Below are 25,591 nucleotides of genomic sequence, written 5' to 3' on the forward strand. Positions count from 1 at the left end.
TGTGTGTGTGTGTGTGTGTGAAAAGCTGCTCTGTAACAGTTCTGTACTGTATGTGTTTGCAGAGCTACAAGGCAGAGACGTTTAAAACCCAGAACAACTGAGGATTAGCTGCAGTAGTACTGTGGGCCAACACAACCACAACACAACCACCACACAACCACCACACAACACAACACAACCACCACACAACACAACACAACCACCACACAACCACAACACAACCACCACACAACCACAACCACAACACAACCACAACACAACCACCACACAACCACCACACAACACAACCACCACACAACACAACACAACCACCACACAACCACAACACAACCACAACACAACCACCACACAACCACAACCACAACACAACCACAACACAACCACCACACAACCACAACACAACCACCACACAACCACCACACAACACAACCACCACACAACCACAACACAACACAACCACAACACAACCACCACACAACCACAACACAACCACCACACAACCACCACACAACCACCACACAACACAACCACAACACAACCACCACACAACCACCACAACACAACCACAACACAACCACCACACAACACAACCACCACACAACCACAACACAACACAACCACCACACAACACAACCACCACAACACAACCACAACACAACCACCACACAACCACAACACTACACAACCACCACACAACACAACCACCACACAACCACAACACAACACAACCACAACACAACCACAACACAACCACCACACAACCACAACACAACCACAACACTACACAACCACCACACAACACAACCACCACACAACCACAACACAACACAACCACAACACAACCACCACACAACCACAACACTACACAACCACCACACAACCACAACACAACACAACCACCACACAACCACAACACAACACAACCACCACACAACCACAACACAACACAACCACCACACAACACAACCACCACAACACAACCACAACACAACCACCACACAACCACAACACTACACAACCACCACACAACACAACAACAACACAACCACAACACAACCACCACACAACACAACCACCACACAACCACCACACAACCAACACACAACCACAACACAACCAACACACAACCAACACACAACCACAACACAACCACCACAACACAACACAACCACAACACAACACAACCACAACACAACCACCACACAACCACAACACTACACAACCACCACACAACACAACCACCACACAACCACAACACAACACAACCACAACACAACCAACACACAACCACAACACAACCACCACAACACAACCAACACAACCACCACAGCGCTTAGGGCAGAAGGGCCCCACATACAGTGCTGCGCTGTGCCTGCTCACACATGCTAAGTAATCACACACTCTTTATGTCAGTTTTTTTTTAGCAGGGATTACTTTGATTCTCAAACTTCATGAAGCTTTAATGTTTGCAAACTTTGAATTACCATTATTTACATGATCTTAAAATTCAGCAAAATAATTAAGAAGAGAATATTAATGTCACATCTAAAAGTTCCTCTCATTCCTGCATTAATATTTGATAGGAAATGCTTTTGGCAACAGGGGGTTTACTTCTAAAGTCTACATTTCATAAAACGACTTACCCCTGAATTACCATGAAAACATCAGTGATTTACTTAAAAAAATATATCTGTATCAAATGTTCCTTTGAAAATGAGATCAAGGATCTAGTTTGTTAAACGTTATTGTGGTCAGAATACGCCTGGGAAAGAACCCAGTTGTCTGGTAGGAGTGAATGATCTGTGTTTATAATAATAGTAGCAGCATACTGCCTCTGTCTACATGGCTAGTATTACTATTTGATAAGGGGGAGACGGTACCTTTAAGGACCAGGCAGGCAGAGAGCAGATCAACTCCCAGAGGACCCCTATAGGACGGCTCTAAAGCCTAATGGCTCTATTTGAAGGATCCTGAACAATTGCCTGATTCAAAGGAGTCATTGTCAGTGACCATACCAAATGAGACCCTAAAATGAGAGGGGCAGAGGAAATAATTATAGGGTTGTGCTTCAAAATGATGATCCCATCTGTATAGAGAAATACATACATAACCATAGAGAGAGGAGAGGAGAGGAGAGGAGAGGAGAGGAGAGGAGAGGAGAGGAGAGGAGAGGAGAGGAGAGGAGAGGAGAGGAGAGGAGAGGAGAGGAGAGGAGGAGTTGAGAGGAGAGGAGGGGAGAGAGGAGAGGAGAGGAGAGGAGAGGAGAGGAGAGGAGAGGAGGGGAGAGGAGAGGAGGGGAGAGGAGGGGAGAGGAGAGGAGAGGAGAGGAGGGGAGAGGAGAGGAGAGGAGAGGAGAGGAGAGGAGAGGAGAGGAGAGGAGAGGAGAGGAGAGGAGAGGAGAGGAGAGGAGAGGAGAGGAGGAGTTGAGAGGAGAGGAGGGGAGAGAGGAGAGGAGGGGAGAGGAGTTGAGGGGATGATGGCTACAGTGTAGGTCTTTCATATCTGTTGGTCTCAGTATCTAAATGTCTGATTTCCCCCCTAAAAACGTGGGCTAAAGCTCTGACAGGGCTGGTTCTGACTGTGTACCCCCCCTCCCCCTCACACACACACACACACACACACACACACACACACACACACACACACACACACACACACACACACACACACACACACACCCCATCCCACGCTCAAAGCCCAAAATTGGATAAACAGCACAAAGTCAACTAAGGACATCGACTGTTTGGCTCTCATAAAAGCATGACCTGCACCATCAAAGACAAACCACATTCCAAAATACCACCCTATTCCCTATATAGTGCACTACCCTACGGGCCCTGGTCAACAGTAGTGAACTACATTTGGAATAGGGTGTCATTTGGGACGCAAAGTAAGACCAGCATTACAGCTAAAGCCACAGGCACACGCTTCCCCCAGAATGTCAGTCAGAAGATTGTTGATGGTTGTGTTCCTTTCCCCTCTCTCTACGACCCGGGGTCTTTACATTGGCTAGTAGGACGCTGACACTGGCCTCATTGGCTGGGCCTGGCGTTGGCGTTTAGCTAGCGTTGCCAGGGAGCGGTCGGTGTCGTAAAGATGAACGCTCGAGTGCCGGGGCCAAGGTGAAAGAACCGACGCGTCCCAATTGCTACTCTAATCCTTATGTAGTGCACTTCTTTTGACCATGGCCCATAGTGTTCTAGTTAAACTTAGTGCACTATGAAGGGAAGAGGATGCTATTTGGGACGCATCCATTGATTTCCTTTCCCGCCTCGTCCACGCGGGAGTGTTCTATTCTCACACAGCTGAGGCAGACTAAAGCCTGATTGGACAACACGGCAGAACTCGAACGATCCGACCCGTGGCGTTGTGGTTAGCGGTTAGCATTGGCACGGATGCTACAGAAAGCTCTGGAAGGGGGAGGCTGAGGATAAACAGAGGAACCCAGCCATGGTGTGTTGTTAGCTGGGTGTTCTCAGGCCCAGGGAAGGGTAGGGTGAACCAGGGTGGGTGAACCAGGGTGGAGATGGGATAGGTTACAGGGATCGATGTGCTACATTGCCAGAGAGCTGGGGCCAGAGCTTGGACCACTGCCCTCTAACGTGTGGACTTGGCCTGCTGTTCCTCAGAGGCAGTGGCTGTAACAGTAACATCTATGTTATGGCAGAGGTGGAGCAAAGAGGTAGGCTGTGGGAAGGCAACACACACTGCCCCCTACCCTGGCTGGCTAATCTGGTAGCACACGGTGGTGTAGCCTCAGACCAACCAGACCAGGCCGACATGTTCTGCCCCAGCCAAGGCTAACGGGACCAACCAGACCAGGCCGACATGTTCTGCCCCAGCCAAGGCTAACGGGACCAACCAGACCAGGCTGACATGTTCAGCCCCAGCCAAGGCTAACGGGACCAACCAGACCAGGCCGACATGTTCAGCCCCAGCCAAGGCTAACGGAAAAAGACCCGACCGACGATTGCACCACATCCAGAGACAGGGACGTGCTCAGCAGATCCAGGCTGCCTACGGTGAGCTTTGGCTGGGGCTGGAAACAGACACAGACCTCCCTGGATCACTGTGGAACCACAAAGACATGGGCTGTGTCCCAAATGGCACTATATTACCTTTATAGGGCCCCATGGGCCTTGGTCAAAAGTAGCGCACTACATAGGGAATAGAATGCCATTTCAGAAGCAGACATGGCCTTCCCCTCCCCAGCACTGACAGACTGATGGAGCATGTCACAAAGGCAATACAAATAATATGACCTCAAATGCATCCAGCTAAGATAATAATCTAATAACCAGCTAAGGTAATAATCTAATAACCAGCTAAAATAATAATATAATAACCAGCTAAGATAATAATATAATAACCAGCTAAGATAATAATGTAATAACCAGCTAAGGTAATAATCTAATAACCAGCTAAGGTAATAATGTAATAACCAGCTAATAATATAATAACCAGCTAATAATATAATAACCAGCTAAGGTAATAATATAATAACCAGCTAAGATAATAATCTAATAACCAGCCAAGGTAATAATATAATAACCAGCCAAGGTAATAATATAATAACCAGCTAAGATAATAATATAATAACCAGCTAAGATAATAATCTAATAACCAGCTAAGGTAATAATCTAATAACCAGCTAAGATAATAATCTAATAACCAGTGGAGGTAATAATATAATAACCAGCTATGGTAATAATATAATAACCAGCTAAGATAATAATCTAATAACCAGCCAAGGTAATAATATAATAACCAGCCAAGGTAATAATATAATAACCAGCTAAATTAATAATATAATAACCAGCTAAGATAATAATATACTGCTCAAAAAAATAAAGGGAACACTAAAATAACACATCCTAGATCTGAATGAATGAAATAATCTTATTAAATACTTTTTTCTTTACATATTTGAATGTGCTGACAACAAAATCACACAAAAATAATCAATGGAAATCTAATTTATCAACCCATGGAGGTCTGGATTTGGAGTCACACTCAAAATTAAAGTGGAAAACCACACTACAGGCTGATCCAACTTTGATGTAATGTCCTTAAAACAAGTCAAAATGAGGCTCAGTAGTGTGTGTGGCCTCCACGTGCCTGTATGACCTCCCTACAACGCCTGGGCATGCTCCTGATGAGGTGGCGGATGGTCTCCTGAGGGATCTCCTCCCAGACCTGGACTAAAGCATCCGCCAAGTCCTGGACAGTCTGTGGTGCAATGTGGCGTTGGTGGATGGAGCGAGACATGATGTCCCAGATGTGCTCAATTGGATTCAGGTCTGGGGAACGGGCGGGCCAGTCCATAGCATCAATGCCTTCCTCTTGCAGGAACTGCTGACACACTCCAGCCACATGAGGTCTAGCATTGTCTTGCATTAGGAGGAACCCAGGGCCAACCGCACCAGCATATGGTCTCACAAGGGGCCTGAGGATCTCATCTCGGTAACTAATGGCAGTCAGGCTACCTCTGGCGAGCACATGGAGGGCTGTGCGGCCCCCCAAAGAAATGCCACCCCACACCATGACTGACCCACCGCCAAACCGGTCATGCTGGAGGATGTTGCAGGCAGCAGAACATTCTCCACGGCGTCTCCAGACTCTGTCACATGTGCTCAGTGTGAACCTGCTATCATCTGTGAAGAGCACAGGGCGCAAGTGGCGAATTTGCCAATCTTGGTGTTCTCTGGCAAATGCCAAACGTCCTGCACGGTGTTGGGCTGTAAGCATAACCCCCACCTGTGGACGTCAGGCCCTCATACCACCCTCATGGAGTCTGTTTCTGACCATTTGAGCAGACACATGCACATTTGTGGCCTGCTGGAGGTCATTTTGCAGGGCTCTGGCAGTGCTTCTCCTGCTCCTCCTTGCACAAAGGCGGAGGTAGCGGTCCTGCTGCTGGGTTGTTGCCCTCCTACGGCCTCCTCCACGTCTCCTGATGTACTGGCCTGTCTCCTGGTAGCGCCTCCATGCTCTGGACACTATGCTGACAGACACAACAAACCTTCTTGCCACAGCTCGCATTGATGTGCCATCCTGGATGAGCTGCACTACCTGAGCCACTTGTGTGGGTTGTAGACTCCGTCTCATGCTACCACTAGAGTGAAAGCACCGCCAGCATTCAAAAGTGACCAAAACATCAGCCAGGAAACATAGGAACTGAGAAGTGGTCTGTGGTTCCCACCTGCAGAACCACTCCGTTATTGGGGGTGTCTTGCTAATTGCCTATAATTTCCACCTGTTGTCTATTCCATTTGCACAACAGCATGTGAAATTTATTGTCAATCAGTGTTGCTTCCTAAGTGGACAGTTTGATTTCACAGAAGTGTGATTGACTTGGAGTTACATTGTGTTGTTTAAGTGTTCCCTTTATTTTTTTGAGCAGTGTATAATAACCAGCTAAGGTAATAATATAATAACCCGCTAAGGTAATAATCTAATAACCAGCTAAGATAATAATATAATAACCAGCTAAGGTAATAATATAATAACCAGCTAAGGTAATAATCGAATAACCAGCTAAGGTAATAATATAATAACCCGCTAAGGTAATAATATAATAACCCACTAAGGTAATAATATAATAACCAGCTAATAATATAATAACCAGCTAAGGTAATAATATAATAACCAGCTAAGGTAATAATATAATAACCAGCTACGGTAATAATCTAATAACCAGCTAAGGTAATAATCTAATAACCAGCTAAGGTAATAATATAATAACCAGCTAAGGTAATAATCTAATAACCAGCTAAGGTAATAATATAATAACCAGCTAAGGTAATAATATAATAACCAGCTAAGGTAATAATCTAATAACCAGCTAAGGTAATAATATAATAACCAACTAATAATATAATAACCAGCTAAGGTAATAATATAATAACCAGCTAAGGTAATAATATAATAACCCGCTAAGGTAATAATCTAATAACCAGCTAAGATAATAATATAATAACCAGCTAAGGTAATAATATAATAACCAGCTAAGGTAATAATCGAATAACCAGCTAAGGTAATAATATAATAACCCGCTAAGGTAATAATATAATAACCCACTAAGGTAATAATATAATAACCAGCTAATAATATAATAACCAGCTAAGGTAATAATATAATAACCAGCTAAGGTAATAATATAATAACCAGCTACGGTAATAATCTAATAACCAGCTAAGGTAATAATCTAATAACCAGCTAAGGTAATAATATAATAACCAGCTAAGGTAATAATCTAATAACCAGCTAATAATCTAATAACCAGCTAAGGTAATAATATAATAACCAGCTAAGGTAATAATCTAATAACCAGCTAAGGTAATAATATAATAACCAGCTAAGGTAATAATATAATAACCAGCTAAGGTAATAATCTAATAACCAGCTAAGGTAATAATATAATAACCAACTAATAATATAATAACCAGCTAAGGTAATAATATAATAACCAGCTAAGGTAATAATATAATAACCAGCTAAGGTAATAATATAATAACCAGCTAAGGTAATAATATAATAACCAGCTAAGGTAATAATATAATAACCAGCTAAGGTAATAATATAATAACCAGCTAAGGTAATAATATAATAACCAGCTAAGGTAATAATATAATAACCAGCTAAGATAATAATCTAATAACCAGCTAAGGTAATAATATAATAACCAGCTAAGGTAATAATCTAATAACCCGCTAAGGTAATAATATAATAACCAGCTAAGGTAATATAGGCTCTGATATTATGAGAAACTAAACTGGGAAAGTAGTGATGCTTTCTCATCCAGTAGACACAAATGCACACCAACACTCCCACTACAGAGGAGCTGTTCAGTGATATTAACACTCCCACTACAGAGGAGCTGTTCAGTGATATTAACACTCCCACTACAGAGGAGCTGTTCAGTGATACCAACACTCCCACTACAGAGGAGCTGTTCAGTGATATTAACACTCCCACTACAGAGGAGCTGTTCAGTGATATTAACACTCCCACTACAGAGGAGCTGTTCAGTGATACCAACACTCCCACTACAGAGGAGCTGTTCAGTGATATTAACACTCCCACTACAGAGGAGCTGTTCAGTGATATTAACACTCCCACTACAGAGGAGCTGTTCAGTGATATTAACACTCCCACTACAGAGGAGCTGTTCAGTGATACCAACACTCCCACTACAGAGGAGCTGTTCAGTGATATTAACACTCCCACTACAGAGGAGCTGTTCAGTGATACCAACACTCCCACTACAGAGGAGCTGTTCAGTGATATTAACACTCCCACTACAGAGGAGCTGTTCAGTGATATTAACACTCCCACTACAGAGGAGCTGTTCAGTGATACCAACACTCCCACTACAGAGGAGCTGTTCAGTGATATTAACACTCCCACTACAGAGGAGCTGTTCAGTGATACCAACACTCCCACTACAGAGGAGCTGTTCAGTGATATTAACACTCCCACTACAGAGGAGCTGTTCAGTGATATTAACACTCCCACTACAGAGGAGCTGTTCAGTTATACCAACACTCCCACTACAGAGGAGCTGTTCAGTGATATTAACACTCCCACTACAGAGGAGCTGTTCAGTGATACCAACACTCCCACTACAGAGGAGCTGTTCAGTGATATTAACACTCCCACTACAGAGGAGCTGTTCAGTGATACCAACACTCCCACTACAGAGGAGCTGTTCAGTGATATTAACACTCCCACTACAGAGGAGCTGTTCAGTGATATTAACACTCCCACTACAGAGGAGCTGTTCAGTGATACCAACACTCCCACTACAGAGGAGCTGTTCAGTGATATTAACACTCCCACTACAGAGGAGCTGTTCAGTGATATTAACACTCCCACTACAGAGGAGCTGTTCAGTGATACCAACACTCCCACTACAGAGGAGCTGTTCAGTGATACCAACACTCCCACTACAGAGGAGCTGTTCAGTGATATTAACACTCCCACTACAGAGGAGCTGTTCAGTGATATTAACACTCCCACTACAGAGGAGCTGTTCAGTGATATTAACACTCCCACTACAGAGGAGCTGTTCAGTGATATTAACACTCCCACTACAGAGGAGCTGTTCAGTGATATTAACACTCCCACTACAGAGGAGCTGTTCAGTGATATTAACACTCCCACTACAGAGGAGCTGTTCAGTGATATTAACACTCCCACTACAGAGGAGCTGTTCAGTGATATTAACACTCCCACTACAGAGGAGCTGTTCAGTGATACCAACACTCCCACTACAGAGGAGCTGTTCAGTGATATTAACACTCCCACTACAGAGGAGCTGTTCAGTGATACCAACACTCCCACTACAGAGGAGCTGTTCAGTGATATTAACACTCCCACTACAGAGGAGCTGTTCAGTGATATTAACACTCCCACTACAGAGGAGCTGTTCAGTGATACCAACACTCCCACTACAGAGGAGCTGTTCAGTGATATTAACACTCCCACTACAGAGGAGCTGTTCAGTGATACCAACACTCCCACTACAGAGGAGCTGTTCAGTGATATTAACACTCCCACTACAGAGGAGCTGTTCAGTGATACCAACACTCCCACTACAGAGGAGCTGTTCAGTGATATTAACACTCCCACTACAGAGGAGCTGTTCAGTGATACTAACACTCCCACTACAGAGGAGCTGTTCAGTGATACCAACACTCCCACTACAGAGGAGCTGTTCAGTGATATCAACACTCCCACTACAGAGGAGCTGTTCAGTGATATTAACACTCCCACTACAGAGGAGCTGTTCAGTGATATTAACACTCCCACTACAGAGGAGCTGTTCAGTGATATTAACACTCCCACTACAGAGGAGCTGTTCAGTGATACCAACACTCCCACTACAGAGGAGCTGTTCAGTGATATTAACACTCCCACTACAGAGGAGCTGTTCAGTGATATTAACACTCCCACTACAGAGGAGCTGTTCAGTGATATTAACACTCCCACTACAGAGGAGCTGTTCAGTGATACCAACACTCCCACTACAGAGGAGCTGTTCAGTGATATTAACACTCCCACTACAGAGGAGCTGTTCAGTGATACCAACACTCCCACTACAGAGGAGCTGTTCAGTGATATTAACACTCCCACTACAGAGGAGCTGTTCAGTGATATTAACACTCCCACTACAGAGGAGCTGTTCAGTGATATTAACACTCCCACTACAGAGGAGCTGTTCAGTGATATTAACACTCCCACTACAGAGGAGCTGTTCAGTGATACCAACACTCCCACTACAGAGGAGCTGTTCAGTGATACCAACACTCCCACTACAGAGGAGCTGTTCAGTGATATTAACACTCCCACTACAGAGGAGCTGTTCAGTGATACCAACACTCCCACTACAGAGGAGCTGTTCAGTGATATTAACACTCCCACTACAGAGGAGCTGTTCAGTGATATTAACACTCCCACTACAGAGGAGCTGTTCAGTGATACCAACACTCCCACTACAGAGGAGCTGTTCAGTGATATTAACACTCCCACTACAGAGGAGCTGTTCAGTGATATTAACACTCCCACTACAGAGGAGCTGTTCAGTGATATCAACACTCCCACTACAGAGGAGCTGTTCAGTGATATTAACACTCCCACTACAGAGGAGCTGTTCAGTGATACCAACACTCCCACTACAGAGGAGCTGTTCAGTGATATTAACACTCCCACTACAGAGGAGCTGTTCAGTGATATTAACACTCCCACTACAGAGGAGCTGTTCAGTGATACCAACACTCCCACTACAGAGGAGCTGTTCAGTGATATTAACACTCCCACTACAGAGGAGCTGTTCAGTGATACCAACACTCCCACTACAGAGGAGCTGTTCAGTGATATTAACACTCCCACTACAGAGGAGCTGTTCAGTGATATTAACACTCCCACTACAGAGGAGCTGTTCAGTGATACCAACACTCCCACTACAGAGGAGCTGTTCAGTGATATTAACACTCCCACTACAGAGGAGCTGTTCAGTGATACCAACACTCCCACTACAGAGGAGCTGTTCAGTGATATTAACACTCCCACTACAGAGGAGCTGTTCAGTGATACCAACACTCCCACTACAGAGGAGCTGTTCAGTGATATTAACACTCCCACTACAGAGGAGCTGTTCAGTGATATTAACACTCCCACTACAGAGGAGCTGTTCAGTGATACCAACACTCCCACTACAGAGGAGCTGTTCAGTGATATTAACACTCCCACTACAGAGGAGCTGTTCAGTGATACTAACACTCCCACTACAGAGGAGCTGTTCAGTGATACCAACACTCCCACTACAGAGGAGCTGTTCAGTGATACCAACACTCCCACTACAGAGGAGCTGTTCAGTGATATTAACACTCCCACTACAGAGGAGCTGTTCAGTGATATTAACACTCCCACTACAGAGGAGCTGTTCAGTGATATTAACACTCCCACTACAGAGGAGCTGTTCAGTGATATTAACACTCCCACTACAGAGGAGCTGTTCAGTGATATTAACACTCCCACTACAGAGGAGCTGTTCAGTGATATTAACACTCCCACTACAGAGGAGCTGTTCAGTGATATTAACACTCCCACTACAGAGGAGCTGTTCAGTGATATTAACACTCCCACTACAGAGGAGCTGTTCAGTGATACCAACACTCCCACTACAGAGGAGCTGTTCAGTGATATTAACACTCCCACTACAGAGGAGCTGTTCAGTGATATTAACACTCCCACTACAGAGGAGCTGTTCAGTGATACTAACACTCCCACTACAGAGGAGCTGTTCAGTGATATTAACACTCCCACTACAGAGGAGCTGTTCAGTGATACCAACACTCCCACTACAGAGGAGCTGTTCAGTGATATTAACACTCCCACTACAGAGGAGCTGTTCAGTGATATTAACACTCCCACTACAGAGGAGCTGTTCAGTGATATTAACACTCCCACTACAGAGGAGCTGTTCAGTGATATTAACACTCCCACTACAGAGGAGCTGTTCAGTGATATCAACACTCCCACTACAGAGGAGCTGTTCAGTGATATTAACACTCCCACTACAGAGGAGCTGTTCAGTGATACCAACACTCCCACTACAGAGGAGCTGTTCAGTGATATTAACACTCCCACTACAGAGGAGCTGTTCAGTGATACCAACACTCCCACTACAGAGGAGCTGTTCAGTGATATTAACACTCCCACTACAGAGGAGCTGTTCAGTGATACCAACACTCCCACTACAGAGGAGCTGTTCAGTGATATTAACACTCCCACTACAGAGGAGCTGTTCAGTGATATTAACACTCCCACTACAGAGGAGCTGTTCAGTGATACCAACACTCCCACTACAGAGGAGCTGTTCAGTGATATTAACACTCCCACTACAGAGGAGCTGTTCAGTGATACCAACACTCCCACTACAGAGGAGCTGTTCAGTGATATTAACACTCCCACTACAGAGGAGCTGTTCAGTGATACCAACACTCCCACTACAGAGGAGCTGTTCAGTGATATTAACACTCCCACTACAGAGGAGCTGTTCAGTGATATCAACACTCCCACTACAGAGGAGCTGTTCAGTGATATTAACACTCCCACTACAGAGGAGCTGTTCAGTGATATTAACACTCCCACTACAGAGGAGCTGTTCAGTGATACCAACACTCCCACTACAGAGGAGCTGTTCAGTGATACCAACACTCCCACTACAGAGGAGCTGTTCAGTGATATTAACACTCCCACTACAGAGGAGCTGTTCAGTGATATTAACACTCCCACTACAGAGGAGCTGTTCAGTGATATTAACACTCCCACTACAGAGGAGCTGTTCAGTGATATTAACACTCCCACTACAGAGGAGCTGTTCAGTGATATTAACACTCCCACTACAGAGGAGCTGTTCAGTGATATTAACACTCCCACTACAGAGGAGCTGTTCAGTGATATTAACACTCCCACTACAGAGGAGCTGTTCAGTGATATTAACACTCCCACTACAGAGGAGCTGTTCAGTGATACCAACACTCCCACTACAGAGGAGCTGTTCAGTGATATTAACACTCCCACTACAGAGGAGCTGTTCAGTGATACCAACACTCCCACTACAGAGGAGCTGTTCAGTGATATTAACACTCCCACTACAGAGGAGCTGTTCAGTGATATCAACACTCCCACTACAGAGGAGCTGTTCAGTGATATTAACACTCCCACTACAGAGGAGCTGTTCAGTGATACCAACACTCCCACTACAGAGGAGCTGTTCAGTGATATTAACACTCCCACTACAGAGGAGCTGTTCAGTGATATTAACACTCCCACTACAGAGGAGCTGTTCAGTGATATTAACACTCCCACTACAGAGGAGCTGTTCAGTGATACCAACACTCCCACTACAGAGGAGCTGTTCAGTGATATTAACACTCCCACTACAGAGGAGCTGTTCAGTGATATTAACACTCCCACTACAGAGGAGCTGTTCAGTGATACCAACACTCCCACTACAGAGGAGCTGTTCAGTGATATCAACACTCCCACTACAGAGGAGCTGTTCAGTGATATTAACACTCCCACTACAGAGGAGCTGTTCAGTGATATTAACACTCCCACTACAGAGGAGCTGTTCAGTGATATTAACACTCCCACTACAGAGGAGCTGTTCAGTGATATTAACACTCCCACTACAGAGGAGCTGTTCAGTGATATTAACACTCCCACTACAGAGGAGCTGTTCAGTGATATTAACACTCCCACTACAGAGGAGCTGTTCAGTGATATTAACACTCCCACTACAGAGGAGCTGTTCAGTGATACCAACACTCCCACTACAGAGGAGCTGTTCAGTGATATTAACACTCCCACTACAGAGGAGCTGTTCAGTGATACCAACACTCCCACTACAGAGGAGCTGTTCAGTGATATTAACACTCCCACTACAGAGGAGCTGTTCAGTGATATTAACACTCCCACTACAGAGGAGCTGTTCAGTGATATTAACACTCCCACTACAGAGGAGCTGTTCAGTGATATTAACACTCCCACTACAGAGGAGCTGTTCAGTGATATTAACACTCCCACTACAGAGGAGCTGTTCAGTGATATTAACACTCCCACTACAGAGGAGCTGTTCAGTGATATTAACACTCCCACTACAGAGGAGCTGTTCAGTGATATTAACACTCCCACTACAGAGGAGCTGTTCAGTGATACCAACACTCCCACTACAGAGGAGCTGTTCAGTGATATTAACACTCCCACTACAGAGGAGCTGTTCAGTGATATTAACACTCCCACTACAGAGGAGCTGTTCAGTGATATTAACACTCCCACTACAGAGGAGCTGTTCAGTGATACTAACACTCCCACTACAGAGGAGCTGTTCAGTGATATTAACACTCCCACTACAGAGGAGCTGTTCAGTGATACCAACACTCCCACTACAGAGGAGCTGTTCAGTGATATTAACACTCCCACTACAGAGGAGCTGTTCAGTGATATTAACACTCCCACTACAGAGGAGCTGTTCAGTGATATTAACACTCCCACTACAGAGGAGCTGTTCAGTGATACCAACACTCCCACTACAGAGGAGCTGTTCAGTGATATTAACACTCCCACTACAGAGGAGCTGTTCAGTGATACCAACACTCCCACTACAGAGGAGCTGTTCAGTGATATTAACACTCCCACTACAGAGGAGCTGTTCAGTGATATTAACACTCCCACTACAGAGGAGCTGTTCAGTGATATTAACACTCCCACTACAGAGGAGCTGTTCAGTGATATTAACACTCCCACTACAGAGGAGCTGTTCAGTGATATTAACACTCCCACTACAGAGGAGCTGTTCAGTGATATTAACACTCCCACTACAGAGGAGCTGTTCAGTGATACCAACACTCCCACTACAGAGGAGCTGTTCAGTGATATTAACACTCCCACTACAGAGGAGCTGTTCAGTGATACCAACACTCCCACTACAGAGGAGCTGTTCAGTGATATTAACACTCCCACTACAGAGGAGCTGTTCAGTGATACTAACACTCCCACTACAGAGGAGCTGTTCAGTGATACTAACACTCCCACTACAGAGGAGCTGTTCAGTGATATTAACACTCCCACTACAGAGGAGCTGTTCAGTGATACCAACACTCCCACTACAGAGGAGCTGTTCAGTGATATTAACACTCCCACTACAGAGGAGCTGTTCAGTGATATTAACACTCCCACTACAGAGGAGCTGTTCAGTGATATTAACACTCCCACTACAGAGGAGCTGTTCAGTGATACCAACACTCCCACTACAGAGGAGCTGTTCAGTGATATTAACACTCCCACTACAGAGGAGCTGTTCAGTGATACCAACACTCCCACTACAGAGGAGCTGTTCAGTGATATTAACACTCCCACTACAGAGGAGCTGTTCAGTGATACCAACACTCCCACTACAGAGGAGCTGTTCAGTGATATTAACACTCCCACTACAGAGGAGCTGTTCAGTGATATTAACACTCCCACTACAGAGGAGCTGTTCAGTGATACCAACACTCCCACTACAGAGGAGCTGTTCAGTGATATTAACACTCCCACTACAGAGGAGCTGTTCAGTGATATTAACACTCCCACTACAGAGGAGCTGTTCAGTGATATTAACACTCCCACTACAGAGGAGCTGTTCAGTGATACCAACACTCCCACTACAGAGGAGCTGTTCAGTGATATTAACACTCCCACTACAGAGGAGCTGTTCAGTGATATTAACACTCCCACTACAGAGGAGCTGTTCAGTGATACCAACACTCCCACTACAGAGGAGCTGTTCAGTGATATTAACACTCCCACTACAGAGGAGCTGTTCAGTGATACTAACACTCCCACTACAGAGGAGCTGTTCAGTGATACCAACACTCCCACTACAGAGGAGCTGTTCAGTGATATTAACACTCCCACTACAGAGGAGCTGTTCAGTGATATTAACACTCCCACTACAGAGGAGCTGTTCAGTGATATTAACACTCCCACTACAGAGGAGCTGTTCAGTGATATTAACACTCCCACTACAGAGGAGCTGTTCAGTGATATTAACACTCCCACTACAGAGGAGCTGTTCAGTGATATTAACACTCCCACTACAGAGGAGCTGTTCAGTGATATTAACACTCCCACTACAGAGGAGCTGTTCAGTGATATTAACACTCCCACTACAGAGGAGCTGTTCAGTGATACCAACACTCCCACTACAGAGGAGCTGTTCAGTGATATTAACACTCCCACTACAGAGGAGCTGTTCAGTGATATTAACACTCCCACTACAGAGGAGCTGTTCAGTGATATTAACACTCCCACTACAGAGGAGCTGTTCAGTGATATTAACACTCCCACTACAGAGGAGCTGTTCAGTGATATCAACACTCCCACTACAGAGGAGCTGTTCAGTGATATTAACACTCCCACTACAGAGGAGCTGTTCAGTGATATTAACACTCCCACTACAGAGGAGCTGTTCAGTGATATTAACACTCCCACTACAGAGGAGCTGTTCAGTGATATTAACACTCCCACTACAGAGGAGCTGTTCAGTGATATTAACACTCCCACTACAGAGGAGCTGTTCAGTGATATTAACACTCCCACTACAGAGGAGCTGTTCAGTGATATTAACACTCCCACTACAGAGGAGCTGTTCAGTGATATTAACACTCCCACTACAGAGGAGCTGTTCAGTGATATTAACACTCCCACTACAGAGGAGCTGTTCAGTGATATTAACACTCCCACTACAGAGGAGCTGTTCAGTGATATTAACACTCCCACTACAGAGGAGCTGTTCAGTGATATTAACACTCCCACTACAGAGGAGCTGTTCAGTGATACTAACACTCCCACTACAGAGGAGCTGTTCAGTGATATTAACACTCCCACTACAGAGGAGCTGTTCAGTGATATTAACACTCCCACTACAGAGGAGCTGTTCAGTGATATTAACACTCCCACTACAGAGGAGCTGTTCAGTGATATTAACACTCCCACTACAGAGGAGCTGTTCAGTGATATTAACACTCCCACTACAGAGGAGCTGTTCAGTGATATTAACACTCCCACTACAGAGGAGCTGTTCAGTGATATTAACACTCCCACTACAGAGGAGCTGTTCAGTGATATTAACACTCCCACTACAGAGGAGCTGTTCAGTGATATTAACACTCCCACTACAGAGGAGCTGTTCAGTGATATTAACACTCCCACTACAGAGGAGCTGTTCAGTGATATTAACACTCCCACTACAGAGGAGCTGTTCAGTGATATTAACACTCCCACTACAGAGGAGCTGTTCAGTGATATTAACACTCCCACTACAGAGGAGCTGTTCAGTGATATTAACACTCCCACTACAGAGGAGCTGTTCAGTGATATTAACACTCCCACTACAGAGGAGCTGTTCAGTGATATTAACACTCCCACTACAGAGGAGCTGTTCAGTGATATTAACACTCCCACTACAGAGGAGCTGTTCAGTGATATTAACACTCCCACTACAGAGGAGCTGTTCAGTGATATTAACACTCCCACTACAGAGGAGCTGTTCAGTGATATTAACACTCCCACTACAGAGGAGCTGTTCAGTGATATTAACACTCCCACTACAGAGGAGCTGTTCAGTGATATTAACACTCCCACTACAGAGGAGCTGTTCAGTGATATTAACACTCCCACTACAGAGGAGCTGTTCAGTGATATTAACACTCCCACTACAGAGGAGCTGTTCAGTGATATTAACACTCCCACTACAGAGGAGCTGTTCAGTGATATTAACACTCCCACTACAGAGGAGCTGTTCAGTGATATTAACACTCCCACTACAGAGGAGCTGTTCAGTGATATTAACACTCCCACTACAGAGGAGCTGTTCAGTGATATTAACACTCCCACTACAGAGGAGCTGTTCAGTGATATTAACACTCCCACTACAGAGGAGCTGTTCAGTGATATTAACACTCCCACTACAGAGGAGCTGTTCAGTGATATTAACACTCCCACTACAGAGGAGCTGTTCAGTGATATTAACACTCCCACTACAGAGGAGCTGTTCAGTGATATTAACACTCCCACTACAGAGGAGCTGTTCAGTGATATTAACACTCCCACTACAGAGGAGCTGTTCAGTGATATTAACACTCCCACTACAGAGGAGCTGTTCAGTGATATTAACACTCCCACTACAGAGGAGCTGTTCAGTGATATTAACACTCCCACTACAGAGGAGCTGTTCAGTGATATTAACACTCCCACTACAGAGGAGCTGTTCAGTGATATTAACACTCCCACTACAGAGGAGCTGTTCAGTGATATTAACACTCCCACTACAGAGGAGCTGTTCAGTGATATTAACACTCCCACTACAGAGGAGCTGTTCAGTGATATTAACACTCCCACTACAGAGGAGCTGTTCAGTGATATTAACACTCCCACTACAGAGGAGCTGTTCAGTGATATTAACACTCCCACTACAGAGGAGCTGTTCAGTGATATTAACACTCCCACTACAGAGGAGCTGTTCAGTGATATTAACACTCCCACTACAGAGGAGCTGTTCAGTGATACTAACACTCCCACTACAGAGGAGCTGTTCAGTGATATTAACACTCCCACTACAGAGGAGCTGTTCAGTGATATTAACACTCCCACTACAGAGGAGCTGTTCAGTGATATTAACACTCCCACTACAGAGGAGCTGTTCAGTGATATTAACACTCCCACTACAGAGGAGCTGTTCAGTGATATTAACACTCCCACTACAGAGGAGCTGTTCAGTGATATTAACACTCCCACTACAGAGGAGCTGTTCAGTGATATTAACACTCCCACTACAGAGGAGCTGTTCAGTGATATTAACACTCCCACTACAGAGGAGCTGTTCAGTGATATTAACACTCCCACTACAGAGGAGCTGTTCAGTGATATTAACACTCCCACTACAGAGGAGCTGTTCAGTGATATTAACACTCCCACTACAGAGGAGCTGTTCAGTGATATTAACACTCCCACTACAGAGGAGCTGTTCAGTGATATTAACACTCCCACTACAGAGGAGCTGTTCAGTGATATTAACACTCCCACTACAGAGGAGCTGTTCAGTGATATTAACACTCCCACTACAGAGGAGCTGTTCAGTGATATTAACACTCCCACTACAGAGGAGCTGTTCAGTGATATTAACACTCCCACTACAGAGGAGCTGTTCAGTGATATTAACACTCCCACTACAGAGGAGCTGTTCAGTGATATTAACACTCCCACTACAGAGGAGCTGTTCAGTGATATTAACACTCCCACTACAGAGGAGCTGTTCAGTGATATTAACACTCCCACTACAGAGGAGCTGTTCAGTGATATTAACACTCCCACTACAGAGGAGCTGTTCAGTGATATTAACACTCCCACTACAGAGGAGCTGTTCAGTGATATTAACACTCCCACTACAGAGGAGCTGTTCAGTGATATTAACACTCCCACTACAGAGGAGCTGTTCAGTGATACCAACACTCCCACTACAGAGGAGCTGTTCAGTTATACCAACACTCCCACTACAGAGGAGCTGTTCAGTTATACCAACACTCCCACTACAGAGGAGCTGTTCAGTGATATTAACACTCCCACTACAGAGGAGCTGTTCAGTGATATTAACACTCCCACTACAGAGGAGCTGTTCAGTGATACCAACACTCCCACTACAGAGGAGCTGTTCAGTTATACCAACACTCCCACTACAGAGGAGCTGTTCAGTGATATTAACACTCCCACTACAGAGGAGCTGTTCAGTTATACCAACACTCCCACTACAGAGGAGCTGTTCAGTGATATTAACACTCCCACTACAGAGGAGCTGTTCAGTTATACCAACACTCCCACTACAGAGGAGCTGTTCAGTAATATTAACACTCCCACTACAGAGGAGCTGTTCGGTGATATTAACACTCCCACTACAGAGGCGCTGTTCGGTGCTTTCAGTACCACCACACAGTGAGGTGCTAGATTTGACACTGCCGTCAGCGGCATCACTTCTGTTATCAACCATTTGTTGACAAATTCCTACGCCCCTGAGCTCAAAGAGAGCCGTAACGTCTGGGGAAATTAATTATAGCGTCGCGACGTGGATTCCTTTTCAAGACGGGGCCTTGATGTCAGAAGAGATATCAAATTGCTGCATTTTTTAGTTGCACACGTTCTTCAGCACTGATTAAAACAAGGAGGAAGAGAAAGGAACAGAACAGGAAAGAATGTGCCAGTTATCCAGGCAACATTAGGTTTGTTTTCTTGGAGAGTAACAACAACACAAAAAAGCTGAGGAGGAACACGCAGGAGGAAAAGACACCATTTCTAAAAACATTTAATAAAGAAATGAAGAGCAATAAGGATGACAAACACACACACACACACACACACACACACACACACACACACACACACACACACACACACACACACACACACACACACACACAGACACACAGACACACCACACCACACACACAGGTCTCATCTTTAATGGTGTCGTGAAGAGAAGTTTGTAGCATGTTGTTATTGTGTTTCATCATACCAGTCAGACAGAATGCCTGAGGACTTCATCATACCAGTCAGACAGAATGCCTGAGGACTTCATCATACCAGTAAGACAGAATGCCTGAGGACTTCATCATACCAGTAAGACAGAATGCCTGAGGACTTCATCATACCAGTCAGTCAGAATGCCTGAGGACTTCATCATACCAGTAAGACAGAATGCCTGAGGACTTCATCATACCAGTAAGACAGAATGCCTGAGGACTTCATCATACCAGTCAGACAGAATGCCTGAGGACTTCATCATACCAGTCAGACAGAATGCCTGAGGACTTCATCATACCAGTCAGACAGAATGCCTGAGGACTTCATCATACCAGTAAGACAGAATGCCTGAGGACTTCATCATACCAGTCAGACAGAATGCCTGAGGACTTCATCATACCAGTCAGACAGAATGCCTGAGGACTTCATCATACCAGTAAGACAGAATGCCTGAGGACTTCATCATACCAGTCAGTCAGAATGCCTGAGGACTTCATCATACCAGTCAGACAGAATGCCTGAGGACTTCATCATACCAGTCAGTCAGAATGCCTGAGGACTTCATCATACCAGTCAGACAGAATGCCTGAGGACTTCATCATACCAGTCAGACAGAATGCCTGAGGACTTCATCATACCAGTCAGACAGAATGCCTGAGGACTTCATCATACCAGTAAGACAGAATGCCTGAGGACTTCATCATACCAGTAAGACAGAATGCCTGAGGACTTCATACCAGTCAGACAGAATGCCTGAGGACTTCATCATACCAGTCGACAAGAATGCCTGGGGACCCCATCATACCAGAAATGGACAGAATGTGAGGACAACATGTACCAGCCGACAGAATGCCTGAGGACTTATCACGGAGACGGGAGAATGCCGGAGGATTTAAGTCAAAACAGATGACAGGAATGCTGAGGACTTGATCATACCAGTAAGACAGAATGCCTGAGGACTTCATCATACCAGTCAGTCAGAATGCCTGAGGACTTCATCATACCAGTCAGTCAGAATGCCTGAGGACTTCATCATACCAGTCAGACAGAATGCCTGAGGACTTCATCATACCAGTCAGTCAGAATGCCTGAGGACTTCATCATACCAGTCAGACAGAATGCCTGAGGACTTCATCATACCAGTCAGTCAGAATGCCTGAGGACTTCATCATACCAGTCAGTCAGAATGCCTGAGGACTTCATCATACCAGTCAGACAGAATGCCTGAGGACTTCATCATACCAGTAAGACAGAATGCCTGAGGACTTCATCATACCAGTCAGACAGAATGCCTGAGGACTTCATCATACCAGTAAGACAGAATGCCTGAGGACTTCATCATACCAGTAAGACAGAATGCCTGAGGACTTCATCATACCAGTAAGACAGAATGCCTGAGGACTTCATCATACCAGTAAGACAGAATGCCTGAGGACTTCATCATACCAGTAAGACAGAATGCCTGAGGACTTCATCATACCAGTAAGACAGAATGCCTGAGGACTTCATCATACCAGTCAGTCAGAATGCCTGAGGACTTCATCATACCAGTAAGACAGAATGCCTGAGGACTTCATCATACCAGTCAGTCAGAATGCCTGAGGACTTCATCATACCAGTCAGACAGAATGCCTGAGGACTTCATCATACCAGTCAGACAGAATGCCTGAGGACTTCACGTGTGAGGTAGTGAAGAAGAGGGATAGATCTCTTCCTGTTGGTCTTCAAGTTTTGGACATGTACGGTTGATTATCTCTATGATGATGTAGTTGAGTATTTTAATTTTTTTTATTTAACCAGGTAGGCTACTTGAGAACACGTTTTCATTTACAATTGAGACCTGGCCAAGATAAAGCAAAGCAGTTCGACAACATACAACACAGAGTTACATATGGAATAAACAAACATACAGTCAATAATACAATAGAAAAAGTCTATATACAATGTGTGTAAATGAGGTAGGATAAGGAAGGTAAAGCGATTAATAGGCCATGGTGGCGATCCTCTGTATACCACCAGTACCATCCAGGCCATTTTCACAACAACGGCAGATTAGAGTAAAAACGGAAGGAAGGGGGACAGATATGCAATACTAACCTTGAAGCAAAACTGTAGAGAAGAGAGGAGAGGAGCGTTCCAGGGCAAATATAAAAGCGAAGGAGCAACATGAGAGAGAAAGAAGGAGGGAGACAAGGAGAGAAAACACAGAACAGAGAGCTAGGTTAGTAAGCATGAACAAACATTCTAAAATAGGTTTTTCTTGGAGGTCTACTGTGAAGTGCTACAGACAGGACATCAGCATTTAGAGCAGAAAGACAAGATAGAAAGAGAGAAGAAGAGAGAGAGAGGAAGTGAAAAGGATGAGACAGAAAGACAGATAGACAGAAAGATTCAGACAGACAGGAAGACAGATAGACAGAAAGATTCAGACAGACAGGAAGACAGACAGAAAGCCAGATAGACAGAGAGCCAGATAGACAGAAAGATTCAGACAGACAGGAAGACAGATAGACAGAAAGATTCAGACAGGCAGGAAGACAGACAGAAAGCCAGATAGACAGAGAGCCAGACAGACAGACAGACAGAGACAGACAGACAGACAGACAGACAGACAGACAGACAGACAGACAGACAGACAGACAGACAGACAGACAGACAGACAGACAGACAGACAGATTCAGACAGACAGGAAGACAGACAGAAAGCCAGATAGACAGAAAGCCAGATAGACAGAAAGATTCAGACAGACAGGAAGACAAAGAAAGACAGACAGCATTAAACAGCAGACAGACATTTAGTTTGACTTGACGGGGGCAGTAGTGAGGTTCCACATGGATTGATTTCACCTGTCTGGTTAGAATCTATGTTGCCTCGGGGTTCTCCTCTGAGCCATGTGAGCCACAGACAGATGTGAGCAGCTTTTTGAAAATAACCCACAATTCCTCCTGTTTCTGTGACAAACACGCAATGCTTCATACTCTAGCCTTGATCAGACGCCCCACATCGCATTTAGTCTCCTTCTCCATTTCTCCCTCTCTCTCTCTTTCTTTCTTTCTTTCTTTCTTTCTTTCTTTCTTTCTTTCTTTCTTTCTTTCTTTCTTTCTCTCTTTCTTTCTCTCTTTCATTCTTTTATTCCTTCTCTCCATCCATTCTCAGAGCCAAATCTCTGCCTTTGGCCACCACTCTGATGGCTGATTTTTTAGCTCCATTTGTCTTTGCACGGAGTTACTCAATCCACCCCAATTACCACCACATCATGAAATAAACGACACGCAGCCCCAAACAACCTTTCTGCCCTTAGAAATGAGGGAGGGAGAGAGGGACAGTTTCTCAGAACAGAACAGACAGGCTGGTGGAGGAGGTAACAGACAAGCTGGTGAAGGTAACAGACAGGCTGGTGGAGGAGGTAACAGACAGGCTGGTGAAGGAGGTAACAGACAGGCTGGTGGAGGAGGTAACAGACAGGCTGGTGAAGGAGGTAACAGACAGGCTGGTGGAGGAGGTAACAGAAAGGCTGGTGGAGGAGGTAACAGACAGGCTGGTGGAGGAGGTAACAGAAAGGCTGGTGGAGGAGGTAACAGACAAGCTGGTGGAGGAGGTAACAGACAGGCTGGTGAAGGAGGTAACAGACAGGCTGGTGGAGGAGGTAACAGACAGGCTGGTGAAGGAGGTAACAGACAGGCTGGTGGAGGAGGTAACAGAAAGGCTGGTGGAGGAGGTAACAGACAGGCTGGTGGAGGAGGTAACAGACAGGCTGGTGAAGGAGGTAACAGACAGGCTGGTGGAGGAGGTAACAGAAAGGCTGGTGGAGGAGGTAACAGACAGGCTGGTGGAGGAGGTAACAGACAGGCTGGTGGAGGAGGTAACAGACAGGCTGGTGGAGGAGGTAACAGACAGGCTGGTGAAGGAGGTAACAGACAGGCTGGTGGAGGAGGTAACAGACAGGCTGGTGGGAGGAGGTAACAGACAGGCTGGTGGAGGAGGTAACAGACAGGCTGGTGGAGGAGGTAACAGACAGGCTGGTGGAGGAGGTAACAGACAGGCTGGTGGAGGAGGTAACAGACAGGCTGGTGGAGGAGGTAACAGACAGGCTGGTGGAGGAGGTAACAGACAGGCTGGTGAAGGAGGTAACAGACAGGCTGGTAGGAGGTAACAGACAGGCTGGTGAAGGAGGTAACAGACAGGCTGGTGAAGGAGGTAACAGACAGGCTGGTGGAGGAGGTAACAGACAGGCTGGTGAAGGAGGTAACAGACAGGCTGGTGGGAGGAGGTAACAGACAGGCTGGTGGAGGAGGTAACAGACAGGCTGGTGGAGGAGGTAACAGACAGGCTGTTGGAGGAGGTAACAGACAGGCTGGTGGAGGAGGTAACAGACAGGCTGGTGGAGGAGGTAACAGACAGGCTGGTGAAGGAGGTAACAGACAGGCTGGTGGAGGAGGTAACAGACAGGCTGGTGAAGGAGGTAACAGACAGGCTGGTGAAGGAGGTAACAGACAGGCTGGTGGAGGAGGTAACAGACAGGCTGGTGGAGGAGGTAACAGACAGGCTGGTGGAGGAGGTAACAGACAGGCTGGTGAAGGAGGTAACAGACAGGCTGGTGAAGGAGGTAACAGACAGGCTGGTGAAGGAGGTAACAGACAGGCTGGTGAAGGAGGTAACAGACAGGCTGGTGGAGGAGGTAACAGACAGGCTGGTGAAGGAGGTAACAGACAGGCTGGTGAAGGAGGTAACAGACAGGCTGGTGAAGGAGGTAACAGACAGGCTGGTCCTCATTCTCTCCATTTCCCTCCACCTCCTCTCCTGTTCCTCTCTGTAACACCTCTCCTGTTCCTCTCTCTAACTCCTCTCCTGTTCGTCTCTCTAACTCCTCTCCTGTTCCTCTCTAACTCCTCTCCTGTTCCTCTCTCTAACACCTCTCCTGTTCCTCTCTCTAACTCCTCTCCTGTTCCTCTCTCTAACTCCTCTC

At 45.5% G+C, this 25,591-nt stretch overlaps 1 protein-coding gene across 1 annotated transcript in view; it reads right to left on the reverse strand.

Annotated features, from left to right (window-relative positions):
* Positions 1-25,591, reverse strand: part of LOC106599296 (ELKS/Rab6-interacting/CAST family member 1) — a 678,087-nt gene that overhangs the window by 354,399 nt on the left and 298,097 nt on the right.

This window comes from Salmo salar, chromosome ssa17 (genome assembly GCF_905237065.1).
Source record: "Salmo salar chromosome ssa17, Ssal_v3.1, whole genome shotgun sequence".
Lineage (NCBI taxonomy): Eukaryota > Metazoa > Chordata > Actinopteri > Salmoniformes > Salmonidae > Salmo > Salmo salar.